Source organism: Phocoena phocoena, chromosome 3, assembly GCF_963924675.1.
Source record: "Phocoena phocoena chromosome 3, mPhoPho1.1, whole genome shotgun sequence".
Lineage (NCBI taxonomy): Eukaryota > Metazoa > Chordata > Mammalia > Artiodactyla > Phocoenidae > Phocoena > Phocoena phocoena.
Window position 1 is genome coordinate 140,283,316 of NC_089221.1, and position 21,846 is coordinate 140,305,161.

A 21,846-nucleotide genomic window follows, 5' to 3' on the forward strand; every position below is an offset into this window, starting at 1 on the left:
CTTCCCTAATATGGGAAAGGAAATAGTTAATCAAGTCCAGGAAGCACAGAGTCCCATACAGGATAAATCCAAGGAGAAATATGCCAAGACTCATATTAATCAAACTATCAAAAATTAAATATAAACGCAGCAAGGGAAAAACAACAAGTAACACATAGGGGAATCCCCATAAGGTTAACAGCTGATCTTTCAGCAGAAACTCTGCAAGCCAGAAGGGAGTGGGAGGACATATTTAAAGTGATGAAAGAGAAAAAGCTAAAACCAAGATTACTCTACCCAACAAGGATCTCATTCAGATTTGATGGAGAAATTAAAAGCTTTACAGACATGCAAAAACGAAGAGAATTCAGCACCATGAAACCCACTTAACAACAAATGCTAAAGAAACTTCTCTAGGCAGGAAACACAAGAGAAGGAAAAGACCTACGATAATAAACCCGAAACAATTAATAAAATGGTAATAGGAACATACATATCGATAATTAACTTAAATGTAAATGGATTAAATGCTCCAACCAAAAGACATAGACTGGCTGAATGGATACAAAAACAAGACGCGTATATATGCTGTCTACAAGAGACCCACTTCAGATCTAGGGACACATACAGACTGAAAGTGAGGGGATGAAAAAAGATATTCCATGCAAACGCAAATCAAAAGAAAGCTTGAGTAGCAATTCTCATATCAGACAAAATAGACTTCAAAAGAAGGACTATTACAGGAGACAAAGAAGGACACTACATAATGATCAAGGGATCAATCCAAGAAAAAGATATAGCAATTGTATATATTTATGCACCCAACATAGGAGCACCTCAATACATAAGGCAAATACTAACAGCCATAAAAGGGGAAATCAACAGTAACACAAACATAGTAGGCGACTTAACTATTTTTACTTCACTAGTAGGGACACTACTTTCACCAATGGACAGATCATCCAAAATGAAAATAAAAAAGGAAACACAAGCTTTAAATGATACATTAAACATGATGGACTTAATTGATATTTATAGGACATTCCATCCAAAAACAACAGAACACACATTCTTCTCAAGTGCTCATGGAACATTCTCCAGGATACATCATATCTTGGGTCACAAATCAAGCCTTGGTAAATTTAAGAAAATTGAAATCGTTTCAAGTATCTTTTCCAACCACAACACTATGAGACTAGATATCAATTACAGGAAAATATGTGTAAGAACTACAAACACATGGAAGCTAAACAACACACTACTTAATAACCAAGAGATCACTGAACAAATCAAAGAGGAAATCAAAAAATACCTAGAAACAAATGACAATGAAAACACAACGACCCAAAACCTATGGGATGCAGCAAAAGCAGTTCTAAGAGGGAACTTTATAGCTATACAAGCCTACCCTAAGAAACAAGAAACACCTCAAATAAACAACCTAACCTTACACCTAAAGCACTTAGAGAAAGAAGAACAAAAACCCCAAAGTTAGCAGAAGGAAAGAAATCATAAAGATCATATCAGAAATACATGAAAAAGAAATGAAGGAAACAATAGCAACAATCAATAAAACTAAAAGCTGGTTCTTTGAGAAGATAAACAAAATTGATAAACCATTAGCCAGATTCACCAAGAAAAAAAGGGAGAAGACTCAAATCAATAGAACTAGAAATGAAAAAGGAGAAGTAACAACTGACACTGCAGAAATACAAAGGATCATGACAGATTACTACAAGCAACTATATGCCAATAGGACAACCTGGAAGAAATGGACAAATTCTTAGAAATGCACAGCCTTCCGAGACTGAACCAGGAAGAAATAGAAAATATAAACAGACCAATCACAAGCACTGAATTGAGACTGTGATTAAAAATCTTCCAACAAACAAAAGCCCAGGACCAAATGGCTTCACAGGGGAATTCTATCAAACATTTAGAGAAGAGCTAACACCTATCCTTCTCAAACTCTTCCAAAATATAGCAGAGGGAGGAACACTCCCAAACTCATTCTACGAGGCCACCATCACCCTGATAGCAAAACCAGACAAAGATGTCACAAAGAAAGAAAACTAAAAAAAATTAAAAATATAAAAATATTTTTTAAAAAAAGAAAAAAAGGCTTGCTTGGTGGCACAGTGGTTGAATCTGCCTGCCGATGCAGGGGACACTGGTTTTTGCCCTGGTCCGGGAAGATCCCCCATACTGCAAAGCAGCTGGGCCCGTGATCCGTGGCCACTGAGCCTGCAGGTCCAGAGCCTGTGCTCTGCAATGGGAGAGGCCACAACAGTGAGAGGCCCGAGTACCGTAAAAAAAAAAAGCAAGAAAGAAAACTACAGGCCAGTATCACTGATGAACATAGATGCAAAAATCCTCAACAAAATACTAGCAAACAGAATCCAACAGCACATTAAAAGGATCATACAACATGATCAAGTGGGGTTTATTCCAGGAATGCAAGGATTCTTCAATATACGCAAATCAATCAACGTGATACACCATATTAACAAATTGAAGGAGAAAAACCATATGATCATCTCAATAGATGGAGAGAAAGAATTCGACAAAATTCAGCACCCATTTATGATAAAAACACTGCAGAAAGTAGGCATAGAGGGAACTTTCCTCAACAAAATAAAGGCCATATAGGACAAACCCACAGCCACCATCGTCCTCAATGGTGAAACACTGAAAGCATTTCCACTAAGATCAGGAACAAGACAAGGATGCCCACTCTCACCACTCTTATTCAACATAGTTTTGGAAGTTTTAGCCACAGCAATCAGAGAAGAAAAGGAAATAAATGGAATCCAAATCAGAAAAGAAGAAGTAAAGCTGTCACTGTTTGCAGATGACATGATACCGTGCATAGAGAACCCTAAGGATGCTACCAGAAAACTACTAGAGCTAATAAATGAATTTGGTAAAGTAGAAGGATACAAAATTAATACACAGAAATCTCTGGCATTCCTGTACACTAATGATGAAAAATCTGAACGAAAAATTAAGAAAACACTCTCATTTACCACTGCAACCAAAAGAATAAAACACCTAGGAATAAACCTACTTAAGGAGACAAAAGACCTGTATGCAGAAAATTATAAGACACTGATGAAAGAAATTAAAGATGATACAAATAGATGGAGAGATATACCATGTTCTTGGATTGGAAGAATCAACATTGTGAAAATGACTCTACTACCCAAAGCAATCTACAGATTCAATGCAATTTCTATCAAACTACCACTGGCATTTTTCACAGAACTAGAACAAAAAATTTCACAAGTTGTATGGAAACACAAAACACCCCAAATAGCCAAAGCAATCTGGAGAACAAAAAATGGAGCTGGAGGAATCAGGCTCCCTGACTTCAGACTATACTAGAAAACTACAGTAATCAAGACAGTATGGTACTGGCACAGAAACAGAAATATACATCAATGGAACAGGATAGAAAGCCCAGAGATAAACCCACGCACATATGGTCACCTTATCTTTGATAAAGGAGGCAAGAATATACAGTGGAGAAAAGACAGCCTCTTCAATAAGTGGTGCTGGGAAAACTGGACAGGTACGTGTAAAAGTATGAAATTAGAACACTCCCTAACACCATACACAGAAATAAGCTCAAAATGGATTAAAGACCTAAATGTAAGACCAGAAACTATCAAACTCTTAGAGGAACACATAGGCAGAACACTCTATGACATAAATCACAGCAAGATCCTTTTTGACCCACCTCCTACAGAAATGGAAATAAAAACAAAAATAAACAAATGGGACCTAATGAAACTTCAAATCTTTTGTACAGCAAAGGAAACCATAAACAAGACCAAAAGACAACCCTCAGAATGGGAGAAAATATTTGCAAATGAAGCAACTGACAAAGGATTAATCTCCAAAATTTACAAGCAGCTCATGTAACTCAATCACAAAAAAACAAACAACCCAATCCAAAAATGGGCAGAAGACCTAAACAGACATTTCTCCAAAGAAGATATACAGATTGCCAACAAACACATGAAAGAATGCTCAACATCATTAATCGTTAGAGAAATGCAAATCAAAACTACAGATATCATCTCACACCGGTCAGAATGGCCATCATCAAAAGATCTAGAAACAACAAATGCTGGAGAGGGTGTGGAGAAAAGGGAACACTCTTGCACTGCTGGCGGGAATGTAAATTGATACAGCCACTATGGAAAACAGTTGGAGTTTCCTTAAAAAACTACAAAGAGAACTACCATACGACCCAGCAATCCCACTACTGGGCATATACCCTGAGGAAACCATAATTCAAAAGAGTCATGTACCAAAATGTTCATTGCAGCTCTATTTACAATAGCCAGGACATGGAAGGAACGTAATTGTCCACAACAGATGAATGGGTAAAGAAGATGCGGCACATATATATGATGGAATATTACTCAGCCATAAAAGGAAACGAAATTGAGTTATTTGTAGTGAGGCAGATGGACCTAGAGTCTGTCATACAGAGTGAAGTAAGTCAGAAAGAGAAAAAGAAATACGGTATGGTAACACATAAATATGGAATCCAAAAAAAATGGTTTTCAAGAACCTAGGGCCAGGATTGGAATAAAGACGCAGACGTAGAGAATGGACTTGAGGACACAGGGAGGGGGAAGGGTAAGCTGGGACAAAGTGATAGTGGCATGGGCATATATACACTACCAAATGTATAATAGCTAGCGGGAAGCAGCTGCATAGCACAGGGAGATCAGCTCGGTGGTTTATGACCACCTAGAGGGGTGGGATAGGGAGGGTGGGAGGGAGATGCAAGATGGAGGAGATATGTGGATATATGTATATGTATAGCTGATTCACTTTGTTATAAAGCAGAAATTAACACACCATTGTAAAGCAATTATACTCCAATAAAGATGTTAGAAAGAAAAAAAGAGAATCCTCATCTCTCATCCTAGAGGAGCCACAAGCTAGAGGTGCTCTGAGTCAAGAGGTGACCTTGTATTGAGCCAGATATGACACCTAGGAAGTTGAGAAAGGATGCCTTCCACTGCTACTAGTCTCCCAGAATTCACCCTTTAGTTTTGGGCCATGTGGTTTAGGGTGACCAATCATCTGGGTGTTCCCAAGACCATCCCAGTTCTAGCCCTGAAAGTCCTGCATCTGGGAAACCCTATCTATGGATATGTTCCCTCTTCACCCTCTACCAAATCTCCCTGAGGCCAGCTGCCTTTCTATATCTCTAAATGTTCATTTTTTTAAGAAACATCAAGGCTTTACTATGTGGCAAGACTTTACTACAGTAAGACTATACCAGGTGTAAAGGATATCAAGGCAAAAAAAACCAAAATCTCCGAACAGGTACCATCTGCCTGCTGTATCATCCTTTCAAACTGATAGCCATCTTTTCAAACACCATCCAGGCCTAAGACCTACCACCTGCCATCATGCTCTGTAAATACCAGGTCCCATCTGCCCAGCTCTTCTTCCTCTAGCTGGTTGCTCTAATATCTGCCTGTGTCCACCTGCTGTTCCCATATGGTCTGGTCTATTCACCCAGTGATTGAACTCCTAATCCCACCCTGACAAGTGGCTAAAAAGAAGCCACTTGTCTCACTAGCCTACCTAGCTAAGTGGGAAACTAGAAGTGGCTAAAAGCCTCATGCCTCAGGAGAGCTGTTGAGTCAATGATATGTTTTCTCAAGTTCTAGACCATAGATCCTCAAGTAGAACAACAGAAAAATGGTTATCAGGGGATCTCTGTTTTAAAATATAATTGGGAATTCTGAAAGTCTTTTTTTCTCATCCTCAGTACTTTCATTTCTCTGCCCCCTTAGGTCTATGCTTGGGCATTTTTTTCCTTGACGTGATGTAGCACTTGGACTGAATAGTAGGCCCTTGTAACTACTTCGCATAACTGCTTTTCACAAAGAATATATTTCTGAATATATTGGAATCAGCTCAGCTACTTATTACCTCTGCTACTTTATGGATGTCATTTCATCTTTCAGGACCCCAGTTTATACAACATGAATGGGATGATAATATCCTAACAAAATAACTAACATATATTAATATGAATGTCATGGATACCTGTTGCTTTTGCCTATCCTATACACATCCCTTTACCTTCTGTCAAGTAACAGGACCTGTCTAACAAGTGAGAAAGTCATTACAAGTAGTCTGGACTGCGTTTGTGCCACCATGATACACTTCTTCCCAGCATTTAACTCCCTTTTCTCACCAACACTACCCTGATATTCTTTATGGAATATGCATCTCACCATTCTTAGTCATGTCCTACCTGAATAAGTAAGCTACTTTTGGCTTAATGCAATTGACACATTCCATCCTCCAGGCCATAGAAGGAGGCATGTGACCCAGTGCCAGCCATTAAGAGAGGGGATGGGGCTTCCCTGGTGGCACAGTGGTTAAGAATCTGCCTTTCAATGCAGGGGACACAGGTTCGATCCCTGGTCCGGGAAGACCCCACACGCCGCGGAGCAACTAAGCCCGTGCGCCACAACTACTGAGCGTGCACTCTAGAGCCTGCAAGCCATAACTACTGAAGCCCGCGTGCCTAGAGCCAGTGCTCCGCAGCAAGAGAAGCCACTGCAATGAGAAGCCCACACACCACAACGAAGAATAGCCGCCGCTCGCCGCAACTAGAGAAAGCCCGCACGCAGCAACAAAGACCCAACGCAGCCAAAAATAATAAATAAATAAAATAAATTTTTTTAAAAAAAGAGAGGGGATGAATGTCAGAAATTGTGTGGGAGCACTGAAAGAGTACTCTCAACTTGAATCACACGGTGTGAGAAATAAAATCATTTTGATCCTGTGAAGAGAGAACCTCCACTTGCCAGGGCCATGTATGGAGCCCGATAATGAAGTCAACAATATAGGATACAGAGTGAAGAGATGGGGAGAAATCTGATCCCTGATGACATCGTTTGTAGATTGAACCCCACCTGAAATCAAATCTGTATGAGCCATTAGATTTCCTTTATTGTTTCTAATAGTTTGAAATGAACTCTCTGTCTCTTGCAAACAAAAGACATTTGAACCAGCATGAGACCCAGGCCTGGCCAATTAGAGCACATCCATCCCTCAGATTACAGTAATTAGGATTCAAGGGTACATAGAGAAGCCAAGGCAGGAGCTCCCCAGGAACGTTCAGCCAGTGCTCTTAGAGAGAGATGTTTCTAGGAAAGAACCTATCTCACAAATGAGTCTCTCTTTATAATCACATTTTTGAATTATGGAATCTAGCAGCACCAAATCCAGGTCTAGCCTTGATTTTTAGTCATGTAAAACATATTCCTTTTGCTTAACAAACCTGAATTGTGTTTCTGCTACTTATAACCGAAAAGGTCTTGACTAGACCCTTTATGTTAGATTCTTTGGTAACATTTTTATGTACATGAGAAACCATAATTATCCCCATTTCATAGATGAAGGAAGTGTGACTCAGAAGTTAAGTGAATTGTTCAAGGTCACACACCAGGTAACAGAGTTCCTGAAGTCAAAACTTTGTTGTTGGGCTTCCCCAGTGGCGCAGTGGTTAAGAGTCCGCCTGCCGATGCAGGGGACACGGGTTCGTGCCCTGGTCCGGGAAGATCCCACATGCCGCAGAGCGGCTGGGCCCGTGAGCCGTGGCCGCTGAGCCTGCGCGTCCGGAGCCTGTGCTCCACAACGGGAGAGGCCACAACAGTGAGAGGCCCGCATACCGCAAAAAAAAAAAAAAAAAATTGTTGTTAAAAATTGTGTTAAATGGTTTCCAGATGCTTTCATGAGGTTGTTCACAATTCTTGGATTCTGATTTAGCAGCTAAGCTCTATGTAACAAAATGGAATGGGGCAGTCTTGATGGATGACCTCACTGGCATGTCCTCAGAAAACATTTCGTCAACGGATTACTCTGTTAACTTCTCAACAAAACTCCTAGTACCTGTGGATTCTGCTTGTCACAGGCAAATTCAAGGAGTTCAGTATGACTCATTTCCCTACAAAACCAAGGGTGCCTCCCAGGTGGACGTTTATCACCTGGTTTAAAGGAATGCATGATATTGGTACCTAAAAGCAGAGTCAGCAACATTTACATTCCGTTGCTTATAAACAAAATAAAAAGCAGGCAGTTTAAGGCTGTCAAATGGCAGCATCTTCTAGCGTTTAATTGTTGTTGGTAGTGGTTCTATTGGTGCAGTAGTGCTAGTATCTTGAAAACAGACATTTAAATCCAAGCAGGAAGAATTCTATTAAGAAAACAATAAACAAACAAAAGCCAGCCTCAATAAAACCACCTAAACATTAAGTCCCCCCCATCCCATTCCATGGTACCTTATGAAATCATGCTCCATCAGTCTTTCCCTCCTTTTCAGAATAAAGAAAAACCCTAGTGGAGTGTGAGTTTGGTTGCACATTTTTCTTGTACTCTCTAGTTACTACTGCTCAGACACTAGACAGCATTTAGGGCTGGACCTTATTAATTCAAAACTTTCAGATGGATTCATCTCTTCTGGCTCAAAGGGGAGAGTAAGGGTTTAGTATGAGCAATTGGACTCAGTCTTGACTCTCAGCCTCTGCAAATGGGCATATTTATAGAACTCTGTATTAGTGTATTCATCCCCTATGGCTGTCATAACAAATTACCACACACTTAAAACAACAAAAATGTATTCTCTTACAGTTTGGAGGTCAGAAGTCAAAATGAGTTTTAAGAGACACATATCAAGGTGTTGGGAAACTTGTTTCTTCTAGAGGCTCCAGGGGAGAATGTGCTCCTTGCCTCTTCCAGATTCTAAAGGCTGCAACATTCCTTGGCTCCTGGTGTCATCGCTCCAATATCTGCTCCATTGTCACATAGCCTTCTTCCACCTCTGATCTTCTTGCCTCCCTCTTTTAAAGACCATGGTGATTACCATTAGGGTCCACAGGATAATCCAAGATAAGCTTCCCATCTCAAGACCCTTAAATTAATCACATGTCCAAAATTTCTTTGCAATATTGGTGACATTCATGGGTTCTGGGGACTGGGAGGTAAACATCTTTGGGGGACCATAATTCAGCCCACCATAATTTGGAAACGTGAATTACCACTGAACACCAGGATAGAGAGGCAAAATCTAATATAGGAATTTTTAAATAATCAGATGAACGAAATCCTAGGCAGCTTTCTAAACAGAGTGGAACAGGTGGATAAAAACAGCCATGCACCATCCTTTGTAGAAATAGTCTAATTTACTATATGGTACAAGTAGCCTAGATCTAGGAAAGCCACACCAAAAATTTTTTTTAAAAAAGGTTGTAGCTGATCTACCACTTACCAGCTCTGTGAGACCTTACATGAATTACTCAGTCTCTCTAAACCTGTTGTACTCTGTGAAGTGGGGAATACTTACCCACCTCATAGTGCTGTTGTAAGTATAAATTTTCCATGTAAAACATCAGATCAATGCAAGGAATGTAGCAAGTAACCTATAAATGTTAACTGTTTGTATAATGTTAATGATAACAATAATAATTTCTGATTTTTAAACTTGTGAAATACTTGACTATATTGGCCAGGAAGGTTTGCAATTTCATAGGGTTTTTTTAAAGCAAGACTAGAAAACAATTTTTCTCAGAGAACATCGTAATTTTTAGAAGCAAAGGGGATCATTTTTGCCTAAGGTCTGTCTCTAGCAAACAAGAAGAAAGTATTGATCCTCAACTTGTTATGCAACCCTTCCCGTGCGCTTTATAGCAGAAGATTAAAAAGACTAAGATGTGTTCTTCATCCTCAAGAGCCTTGCACTGTAGTTAATGTTGACAAGACTAACTTATTTAAAACAGAGCAAAATAAGAGACAATATCGAGTTGAGTCTGAATTACACGGAATGGATTATAAACGCAATAAAATCCCAGAAGAAAATCAGATTAGTATGGGACAGAGTGGTCAGGCAAGAGAGCAGGCATAAACTAGAACTTGAAGGGTGAGTAATATTTGGATAGCCAGGAAGAGGGCATTGTAAGACATGGAAAATGGAAAGAACAGAGAAGCAAAGGCTAGGGCCCAAAGAGAGGTCAATCATTGTAGCCTGGCACCACACCTATGAATGTTAAAAACTAATAATGTAAGGACGCAAGTGCTGGAAATTAAAAAAGAAAGAAAAAAAGAAAGAGAAATACGTGGCAGTGGTTAAGAGTAGGAACTTGGGAGTCAAAATATTTGGATTTTGGTTCATGTCTTCACCACTTGCTAGCTTTGGGACCTTCAACAATTCCTGTAACTTCTCTGGTCCTCAACTTTCGCACCTATTTAACAAACTTGATAATATCTACCTCATAGTATTGCTTCAAAATTAAAGATAATGAATGTGAAATGTTAACACAATGCCCGGTATATATTAATCATTCACTCAGTGACATCTATAATAGCTGTAATAGTGACAGTAGTAGTAGAATAATCCTGCTTGACTGTAGAATCATAGATGTTCAAACATAGAACAAACTCCAGAGATTTTTTTATCCGGGGCCCCTCATTTAAGAGGGAAGATAACTGAAGTGTGGAGAGATGAGATGACACTCAGCCTCTCATTGGCAAACTCAGAATCCACTATTCTTCCTTCCACACCTGTCAGATTCAACATTCCTATTCCGAAATAACTAGTGGTTGGTGCTCTTGAATATGCAAAATTAGTGCTGATTTAGGAACCCTTTTTAAAGGACTGCTGAGTGTTAGCTGCCTTCAGTCAGAGGGAGAATATGAGAAAGCCAAATTCTACAAAGAGAAGTTTTCAACCCTCCAATAACCACTCCACCAAGAGTAGAAGCTGAACAAGGACACTTTGGGCTTAAATTCATTTGCCTGTTCTTCCTCCAGTCAACCTTTTAACCGACCTTTGCTAGAAAAATTCCACCTCGGTCTCCTGGAGTTTAAACCAAGGCCATTAAACATCTCTCGTCTATGTTGGAGGGTTTTTTTTTAATGCTCTGGAATTTCTCAGCCCTGGAAATATATGCAAAAATAATTTCACAAAGCACTTGGTGTGATTTCTAACAAAAAACATTCTCAAATGCAGATTATTCAAAGACTTGGTGCAGTGAGCGGTGAGCAAACCATGCTCTTATACTGTCCCCTTCTGGTTGATGGCCAAAAGGGACAGACTGTATGGTTTAAGAAACTAGCTCAATTTCATTTTAAATAAAATCCCTCTTTTGTAATCACCTTGCCCTAGCCTTGTTGATAGGCAGCTGTAGGTAATTTACTTGCTAGAAATAGTTATATCAGCTGAAAAACTCATTAATGTTAAAGTGAAGACAGGTTTGTGCTTTGGAAGAGCAATAAGTAGGGAAAAATTACTCAGCTGTCTTAGCATCAGGCAGGAGCACGGAAGGAGAGAAGAAATAGAACTTGCTTCTTGGTTGCTGAGAATGGATGATATGAAATTTCTTCAGATGCCAAGTTTAGCCAAATCACAGGAGGATTCCATTAAACATAAGATAAGCAGCAGGAATATCCACCTGAGCTTTCTTTTTTGATGAGACAGAGGCAAGGAAAGGCCAATTTCTACAATAACGTGGCTAAATAGAGATCAATTTGAGGAATGAATCCTGGCCTCTGAATATCTTCCTAAAACATGAAAAGAAGACTTGAGAGAGGATTTAGGCAGGTATAATTCCTCTTATGCAGATACAGTCTGTTAGTTATGATAAGCTATGCCATAGTGACAAACAACCATAAAATCTCAGTGGCTTAATCCAAAAGAAAGTTTATTTCTCACTCACATAAAATCCACATGGCCAAGGCTCATTGTCCTTATCACACTGTATAGTAATTGCCCATTTATTTATTTACCATAGCAGACTGCATGGACAGGCCACTCAAGATAGCTATTCCTCTTGCTCTCTGTACATTCCCTGCTTTACCTACACCTACTCACATGACTATCCAATCCTCCTTATTATAGGGCTTAATCAGTAACTCCCTACATGCTTGCCCCCTGCCACAGCTTCTGGTTTCCCTGGTAACTGATAAGCCAAACTGACATCAATTCCCCCTATAACTAGTAGCCTCCTTCTCACCCCCCCTCCCCCCTCCCCAGTAGCGAAGACTGTTGCCATGTCCTGTCCACCAGCTGCTGTATACAGTGGGTTGTCACTCCAGGACTTTGCTTCAGACTTGTAAGATTCCCTATACAGTAAACAACTGATGTCTCTGTCACTGTCTCTGGGCTCTTTCCTTAGTCTCTCAGCTGAGCAATTACAAGGTTCGCAGGCCCGCGGGATGCAGCCCAACAAGACCATGAACTATCTTCAGGGAGGAACTATGTCTATTCAGGTCTATGCTATATCCCCAATACTTAGCACAATACCTGACACGTAGGTACTCAAGGAATATTTGTTGAATAATGAAAGAATGGAGGAAGAGATGAATGAATGAATCAAACTAAATACCTCTGGGCATATTTCCAGGAGCTCTGACTTCTCTTTTCACCCTCTCCATACTTTAGGTACAGACCTAAAGCAAATGCCCATTTTACATTGGGGTAGCATTACTGTGTTCCCCTAGGCCTCTGTCATGGTATCATTCCCATGTAATTGTGCGATGTCTTTTAAAGGTCTTCTTGGTGGGCCCTTGACACACTGGGGCCCTTGGCACACTGGGGATGTGAGTCAACAAGGGTGGGAAGTAAATATTCTTAGCAACCAATCTTTGTAATGCTTGCATTAAGGAGAGGGGATGGATAGAGCACACAGCCCACTGGAGCCCTTACAGATGGGCTGCTTGGGGAGCCATTTCACAAAATGGTGCCAGCACAAAGCACTAAAAATTAAAAAGACAGGGCTTTCCTGGTGGCGCAGTGGTTGAGAGTCCACCTGCCGATACAGGGGACGCAGGTTTGTGCCCCGGTCCGGGAAGATCCCACATGCCGCGGAGCGGCTGGGCCCGTGAGCCATGGCCGCTGAGCCTGCGCATCCGGAGCCTGTGTTCCGCAACGGGAGAGGCCACAGCAGTGAGAGGCCCGCGTACGGAAAAAAACAAAACAAAACAATGCAAGACCCAATGAGATCACAGGGAGAAAGAAATGGGGGGAAATATCCTAGATAGGAGGAAGATAGGAGAAGAAAATGGCACCTTAAGACGTGATTCTCATCAAAACAAAACATATCCATACGTCTTACCAGCAGTGTAGAAGACCCCTGGAGATTCTTTTCCTTTTGCTTTTCTCTTTTCTTTCCATAGAGTTTCACCATTTTTCACTGACTAAATACTAACTGAAGTAATACTGTGACCAACTATCTTGAATCCCCATCCCTAAAGATCTTACCATTTCTACCTGTTTTTTAGCAAAGACCCTTTCAACCATTACACATTGATGGACACCAAGCTGGCAGCTTTGGCTCTCTAAGTTTCTCAATTCTTTATGTATTTATTGGAGAATTTACAGATTATTATTTTGCACCTAAGGCAAGATAGGGAGTGTGTTTGAAATCACAAAAGGTGCTGGGACGTAAAATCTCTGAACCATAAATCTTGCAGTTTAACAAGAATTGCACCCAGGGGTACTGGGTCTGTCTGTATATGAGGTTTTGGAAAAAGATCCAGATCTATCGATCATAGCCCCATTCTTTGTACTAGAGATTGAGGATCAACTTACAATTTGTGCTGAAACACAGAGCTATTAGCCCAAATTCCTTCCTCCTTCCTGGCCCCCCATGCGCCTGATAGTGCGTCTCCCAGAGAAGGTGCAGTTCCCCACCACCACCCTGTGGTTAGAGGGAGAACTGCACTGTCATTGGGGCTTATATTTGCGTGACCTTTTGCATACTCACATTAGGCAATGATGACTATTTCTGGACTGCAAAATACTAACTGAAGAACAGATAGATTATATAGTGTGCCTTCTAAGTGGCATGTTGCTATGGTTTCCCACTGAAAGAACAGAATTCTCACCATTAGGTTATCTGAAATCTGCAGGATTGTTCCAAAATGTTTCTGCAGAGCAATGGAATGTCCTTTGAATACAACTCCATCTGTATGATCAAATGCAGTCTCAGACTAGCAGGGAGCACGATGTGTTTTTTGAAGAATGTCTTCATTGAATGCAGTAGGATTTGCAGGACATGTATAAGGCTAAAACAGGCATTGACCTCTGTTGATAAGGCACCTTTCCTATATTTATTAACTATATCCCTTATGCCAAAAAGTTATTGAATATGAACCACCTAGGCATGCAAATGGGATGCTTTAAACTCTTCAAAAGCTTCCCACTGCTCTTAAGATAAAATCCAAATCCTTTCTCATGGCCTGTGTTCCTTGTATGGTCAAACTCCAGACTACTTCTCTATCCTCACCTTACCCCACTCTCTCCCCCCAATTCACAATCTGCTACACTCACCTTTTTTTACATCCTTCAAAGCATCCTCTAAAACGCCAAGCTTTTCCCTGCAGTAGGGTCTATACACACGCTATTTCTCTTGCTTGGAATGCTCTTCCCCCATTCCTGGCCTGCCTTAATTCTTACAAATCCTCCAGTTCTCAAATTAATACCACATCCTGAGACACCCATCACCCCAATTTAAATTAAGTTCCCATTTATACTCTCTGACAGGACTCTGCACTATTTCACAGCACACATCAAAATTTGAAATTAATTGTATATTCCTGTGATTGTTTAATATATATCCCCTCCACTAAAATAAAGCCTTGAAGTCATGGATTATGTCTTTTTGGTCTGCTATATCCCCAGCACTTATTACAGAACTTGGCATATGGTAGGCATTCAATACTGAATGAGTGAATCAGCCCACTGACTTCAATCCCCATTTACTTAGTAATTAGGAGGGAATTCAATGATCCATTGAATGAGTATTAAAACTGGGGAAAATGCAAAGAAATCTTGTCCTCAAGTAGCTTATGAATACAGTAAGGGGAAATACAACAGGGGAGACAAATAGGCATATATAAATGAAACAGCAATTTATGCAGGACGTTTCTTGTCTCCTGGAACCCTAATGACAATCACAGTCAATTAATGCCCATACATTGCACACCTCTGAAGGAATTGCTATCCAGTCCAGTAGGAGTCCTTAGGTCATCACGTAACCCCACCCAGGATAAAAGAAGCCCAGAGATTCAATAAGGAAGAGCGAGTATATTTTGAAGGGTGTTTGTGGAAACAGAGCGCTCTGAAACATACGCCCTCTCGCTCCTCAAGTTCCGTGAAGGGTCAGCAGGAGAATCCTTCAGGGAGATTGGGGGGAAATAAATCCAGAGTGTTGGGGTGGGAAGGGCAGGTGGGCACACAGAATGGTTGGTGAGCCAGAGCCATCTTGAGAGAACTCCTGCTTCACGACAAAGGGAACACCAGGAGCACACTGCCAGTGGGCAGAAGTCAAGGGGATGTCAGTATCCTAAGAGGGCAGCACTTGTTCCTCATGGGGTGTCCAAAGAGTCCTTACAAGTGCCCCATGGTAGGAAGAGCCAGCAGGTTACCCTTGTCATGAAACAAAGCACCAGCAATCAAACTGACCAGCATCAGAGAAGTAACGCCTGGCCCTTTCTCTGTAAGTTCAGCACGTGCGTGCACGTGTGCACACACACACACACACACACATCCACATACACTCGTACACGCTCTGTGCTCAACTCTAGAAGAGCCATAAGCAGCAGAGGGAATGGAAGGACCAGGTGGAGCAAGCACAACCAAAGAATGAACTACGTTGCCCTTTCCCAGTGGTAGACTAGGGATTCAGCGGTCAGGCCTGCAGGGAAGAGGTTGCTTAGACAGAAACCCTGACTTAGATCAGTGATTAACGTTTTGATTTGGGTTGCACACAAATTCACAATATCTGATAATGAGACTGTTCAAATACCTGAAAGTGTCTGAGATTTGGCGAAGAAATCCTCTCAATTGGGGAAGGTGATCCAAAGAGTCTAGTTGAAGGCAGTGCTTGGAAAATAATGAAGCTGGTTCCTGATTGTACCTTCTCAAGTCCAGTCTCTCCAACAAACCATCTACATAAAATAAAAAATGTTAAGTTCAATGAGAAGAGGAAAAATAAAGTACAATAAGATATCTGAGTTGTAATTAGCTCAAACCCTTCTCTGCTTAGAAAATAACTTACAACCAGTGTTCTAGGAATATTAGGAATAAAAGAATCATACTTGTACTATTACATATGGAAAATATATTCAAATTTTCCCTTCCTTCAGCAAAAATTATTCATGAAAAAGATAAATTTCTCATCAACTCTCAGGAAAAGTGTGCATGCTGCAACTGTGGATAATTCGATAATTTTGTGAATATACAATGACAGTATATCACATCTGAACATGTTGCCCTATGCAAAGAACTTCAAAGAACAAATGCCTCTCACTCATCACCACCCTAGGTGGTTGGTAGAGAAAATATCCTCCCATTTTACCAGCAAAGAATGTCATACCAAAATGGGGGTCTGCAAATTATGACCTACCAGGTTTTGGTATGGCCCACGAGCTAAGAATGGTTTTTACATTTTTAATTCATTGAAAAAAAATCAAAGAATAATAATATATATTTCACAGCACATGAAAATAATATGAAATTCAAATTTCACTATTCATAAATAAAGTTTTATTGAAACATAGCCAATGCTCATTCATTTACATATTGCTTATAGCTGCTTCCATGCTACAGTAACAGAAATGAATAGTTGTGGCAGAGACTGTATGGCTGGCAAAGCTTAAAATATTTACTATTTTCCCATTAAGATAAAAGTGTGCTGATCCCTGCTCTAAAAGGTTAAATGGCATCTAATTCCACATGCTTAGTTAGCTGAAAAAAAGTCATAAGACCACTGATTCAGAACATAATCATTTCATCATATTTCCTATATAATAACAATAAATATTGGTAGTCTTTATATGTTTTTACCTTCCCCTTCTATTGGGCCACAACATTTTTTTGGGAAATAAAATCTCATAAAACTCAAAAACTTGGAATGCCCTTCCCCCATTCTTGGCCTGCCCTACTTAACTCTTACAAATCTTCCAGGTCTCAGATTAAATATTGTCTCCTGAGATACCCATCAGCCCCTGACAGGACCCTGCACTTCCAGCTCATAGCATTCATCAGTGGAGTGCTGTGAACTGGGCAGGACCTTAGCAATCATATAATCCAGGAGTCAGCAAACTTTCTGTAAAGGGACAAATACAGTTGTCCCTTGGTATCTATGGGGGATTGATTCCAGGAACCCCTGCAATACCAAAATCTGGTTATGCTCAAGTCCCTTACATAAAATGGTGTAGTATTTGTAAATAACCTACACACATCCTCCCAAATACTTTAAATCATCTCTAGATTACTTATAATACCTAATACAATGTAAATGCTATGTAAATAGTTGCCAGTATGCAGCAAATTCAAGTTTTGCTTTTTGGAACTTTCTGGAATTTTTTTAAAAAATATTTTCAATCTGTGGTTGGTTGAATTCATGAATGCAGAACCCATGGATATGAAGAGCTGACTACAGTAAACATTTTAGGCTTTTCAGGCCATATAGTCTCTACAGCAACTACTCAGTTCTGCCACTGTAGCAAAAAAGCAGCTATTACAGACAATATCTAAATGAATGGGTATGGCTGTATTCCAATAAAACTTTACTTACAAAAAAAAGGAGCTGGCTAGATTTGGCCGGTGAACTGTAGTTTGCCAACACCTGATATAGTCCATACCCTCATCTTAGTGTCATTGGATTTCCCTCCACCCTGGAACTTATTACAGAACCTGACTTACAGCAGACATCTGATAAATTTTGATGAATAAACGAATAACGGCAAGCAAGAAGGAAAGAAGGGAAGAATGCAAGGATCACAAGCAAATGTACTCACAGTCCTTGTTTTGAAAGTATTCAAAATACAATTAAGGAGACAAGCTATATACATGTGAAAATGCCTTGTATTACAAAAGCAGGATGGTGAGTGACTTAGATATCAAGGACCATCTAAACTCAGAAGAAGACTTCATAGGTAAGGTCAGATTTGAGCTGATTATTGACATTTGTTGCTTGTTTGGATTTTTATTGTTGTTTTGGGGAGGGGAGGTTAGCATTAATCAAATTTGTACAAAGAAAATCACATGTGCAAAAACTCACTATTATAAAAACAAAACATAAATCATTTTATAGAGCAAGAAATCCTTGAGAGATGCATATAAGCATTACCTAGTCATTTTTATTTTATTATTTTTTTTTTATTATTTTTTTTACTTTTGACTGCACCGCACCGCTTGTGGGATCTTAGTTCCCCAACCAGGGAGTGAACCTGGACCCTCGGCAGTGAAAGTGAGGAGTCTTAACCACTGGACCGCCCGGTCCTACCTAGTCATTTTAATTCTAAGATTTGAGTATGTTAGGTTTTCTTAAGACATGGAATATTTTTGTTTGAAGCAACAGAATCCCAAAGTAGTACTTCCCTTAGGCCAGTGGTTTTCAATTTTTGGTGCCCAAGAATCATCTAGAGAGATTTTAGGTATGCAGATTCCTGAGCCCTACCTTAGACCTTCTGAACCAAAACCTCTAGGGTAGAACCAAAGGAATTTGAATCTTAAAACTTTCGCCCTCATGTAATTCCTCTGCAATTAGTCTGTGGAGGCTTTTGATGTCATGGAAATTGAACTTCTATAACTAATGGTAAAGATGTTATGACTCATGGGAAAGACTGTTCAGTAGAGAGTAAATAAATGTCAGTACGTCAAACACTATTGTTTTCTTGCTAATTTTTTCCAAGTGTATATTTTTTCCAGTATCTTCCAGATGCTGATCACCTTACAAGATTTCAAGTTTTTAACTCAGAGAAAGATTGTGTTGTTTTATTTTGAAGCCATTTTTATAATCTTGAAAAAGCAAACAGTTCCTTAAATATGCAGAATACCATGAATTCAGAGAGTCTCTTTATATTTGGTACCCCAAGTTGCTGACAAGGTCCACTAATGATCATTACCAATGAATTACCAATGGTTGCCAGGTACCAACAGGGGGCACAGTATTTAAGAACTTAAAATTTTCATTCTCCGTACTGTCTAGCAAAATGTTCCCTATTGAAAGACATTTTCAACCATCATGTTGGCAAGCCTTGATCACTGAACTGAACTATATTATTAATACGTATGCCTGGCCAGAAGCTCATGAACAAAAAACTCTTCCGCCTTGCTTCCTAAAAAGAACCAATTCTTCATGCTTTAATGTGAAAAGACTTGGAGCCATAATGATAAAAGCTAACTGAGCATTTACTATGGACCAGACACCATAATAAGCACTTTAAATATCAGTATCCATTTGTTGTCATGACGGCCTGTGATGGAGGTTCCATTATCATCCTCATCTTACACATGAGAAAACAGGGTTAACATTCCCAGGTCACATTATATAACAGAGATGAGATCTGGACTTGAGATCATCTGACTCCAAATCCTGTGCTACATGTTTTCACCTAAGTTATGAGATCCTGGTGAACTGGAATGAGCACCGGGCTGAGATCCAAGAGATAAATGTTCTTGTCTCAGCTGTGACATGAAGTAACTGGGTAGATCTAACCGTGATATTTCCCCTCTTTGGGTTTCCAATTCCTCTTCTACAAAGAGTTGTAATTGGACTACTAGATGAATAATAAAATTGCTTCCAAGACTAATATACCATGATTTAAGAGCAGCCACTTTGCACAAAAAGGGGACTAGAAAGACAATGGGAGCCATCTGGATGTGAAAATGATGAATGGCAAAAGCTGCTGGAGGGGATAGTCTCAGATTAGCATTCCCTGCCACTGGGTCCACACACCACATTGCCAGTCTCCTGCAAATTGCCCGCAGCTGTACTGATCTCGAGGCCATTTAGAGTGCAGAACCCTTAACAAATTGTTCAAGGTATTTAATCTTGGGTTTCCCAGGAGCCCATCTAGCCCCATAAAATTAAATGTCTTGTGATTTGCCAACTTTGCTGTTAGAAGAGCAACAAAGTTTTTTATTGTTGTTGTTTGAACTCAATTATCACTTCGTTCTGGATAGAAAGGATGCTTTTGCAAATTCTTTCTTCAGTAGCTGACTGTGGAGTCAGCTTTTTCACATCAGTCAAAAAAAAATGAAAACCATCCAAAGAAACAACCATTGTCGATGATGGGAGAAAAGCTACGGTATTCTCCTAATCTACGTGTCTGCTTCCAATTTATAGGGTCATGCTTCCATTACTCCTGCCCCCAATCCATAATGCTCTTCCCAATGCTTCTACAGATTATAGGAAATTATACTCTCATATTACTACTTATTCTTATTTCGAGATCCTACAGAAGCCTTATTCTTACTCATTCTAGCTTCCTATAGCTATTTTTTTCTCTGTCCAATGTTAACTGAATATCTCCCTAAGTATGTCTCCCACAGGGTCGTGTTGGACATAACAATGGAGGGTTCCGTTATGGCAGAGCGAACAGTTATAAATCTAACATTACACATCACTGTTCTTGAATTTCTCCCAGCCATCTTCACCACTGGAAATTTCGCAATGGCCATATTTTGCACTGAAGTCCTGGCCCTTTCATCATGTTGCTTGACCCTCTCCCCATCTCCCTGGTTCCTTAATCCCTTAAGATACCCTCTCAAAAATCATATTCCCATGATGTTTTTATGCATAAAAAGTAGTTTTTGATACTGCCCTCTCCTTCCAGACAATGCCCAGAGCCTATTTCTTCATACTAACAAAGAACTCTGCCACTAGCGTGATGTATCAAAAAAATAACTTGGAGCTCCATCTGCTGTTTCCCAATCTTAGTACAAATCTACTACTACTCGAATATAAGTGAGGGTCTACATGACCCAGTCTCACAACATTCAAAGAAGAAAAAAAGTAATTCTGATTCTTCAAGTTATTTTTAAAAATAAACCTACTGCACCACATCTTAAAATTCTTCTCACATTTCTCTCCACCCCCAACTTTCATGGTAACTGCCCCAAATTGTTCTCCCCATTCTTCATTTTCTGGAAAAAAAAATGTTTTAATTACCCAACATTCCTATCATCACATACACTTCTGTTTTCTTGTTCCTCTCCTGAACTCTCTTTTGTACTAGCATTTTGGGTGGGCATTTTTGCACTTCGCAATACCTCTTAGCTCTTTCTGAAACAACTCCCTCCCCATCCCTGGTTCACTGACTGGTCTGATCAGCACAATAGGTAAAAGGAGAGGAGGTAGCCGTGGGCAAGCACAAAATCTTCAGGTTCAGGTAAGGGGAAAGGAAAAAATGTGATACTCATGTATCATGAATTTTTGCCCCTTTTATAAATAAATTAAAATTTATTAACAAATGAAAACAAGACAACAAATGAATTGCAGCTGAATCGTGCGGTGACAATGGTCATGCCTGGAGTTCTTAGGACTTAAAAGAGATAACATGCCAGAAACAAATTAAAGTTCTTTTTGACACACTAAAAGACTTGACTGAAAAGAGGTTTAACCTGAGAACTGTACCTGAAAAATGACAGCTGTGAATGGATTTGAATTCAACAACAGCTATTAAAGGGAACCAAAAACAACTATATGCTACAAATACAAAAGAATCTTTCGAACGGTGTATTTGTAGCTTTAGGCAATATTCAGGCAACAGAATAAAACAGGACCCAGTGTAATGAAATCCAGTCCAACTGAGTGTTGACAACAGAATGCAAATCGAGAGAGCTGCGGAATCAGTTAAGCTTCATTGATTGCAAACAACAGAAAAGATCCTAACTTAAAGTATAATGTCATTATAAAAAAATGAAGGAATGGGGGCTTCCCTGGTGGCACAGTGGTTGAGAGTCCGCCTGCCGATGCAGGAGACACGGGTTCGTGCCCCGGTCCGGGAAGATCCCACATGCCGCGGAGCGGCTGG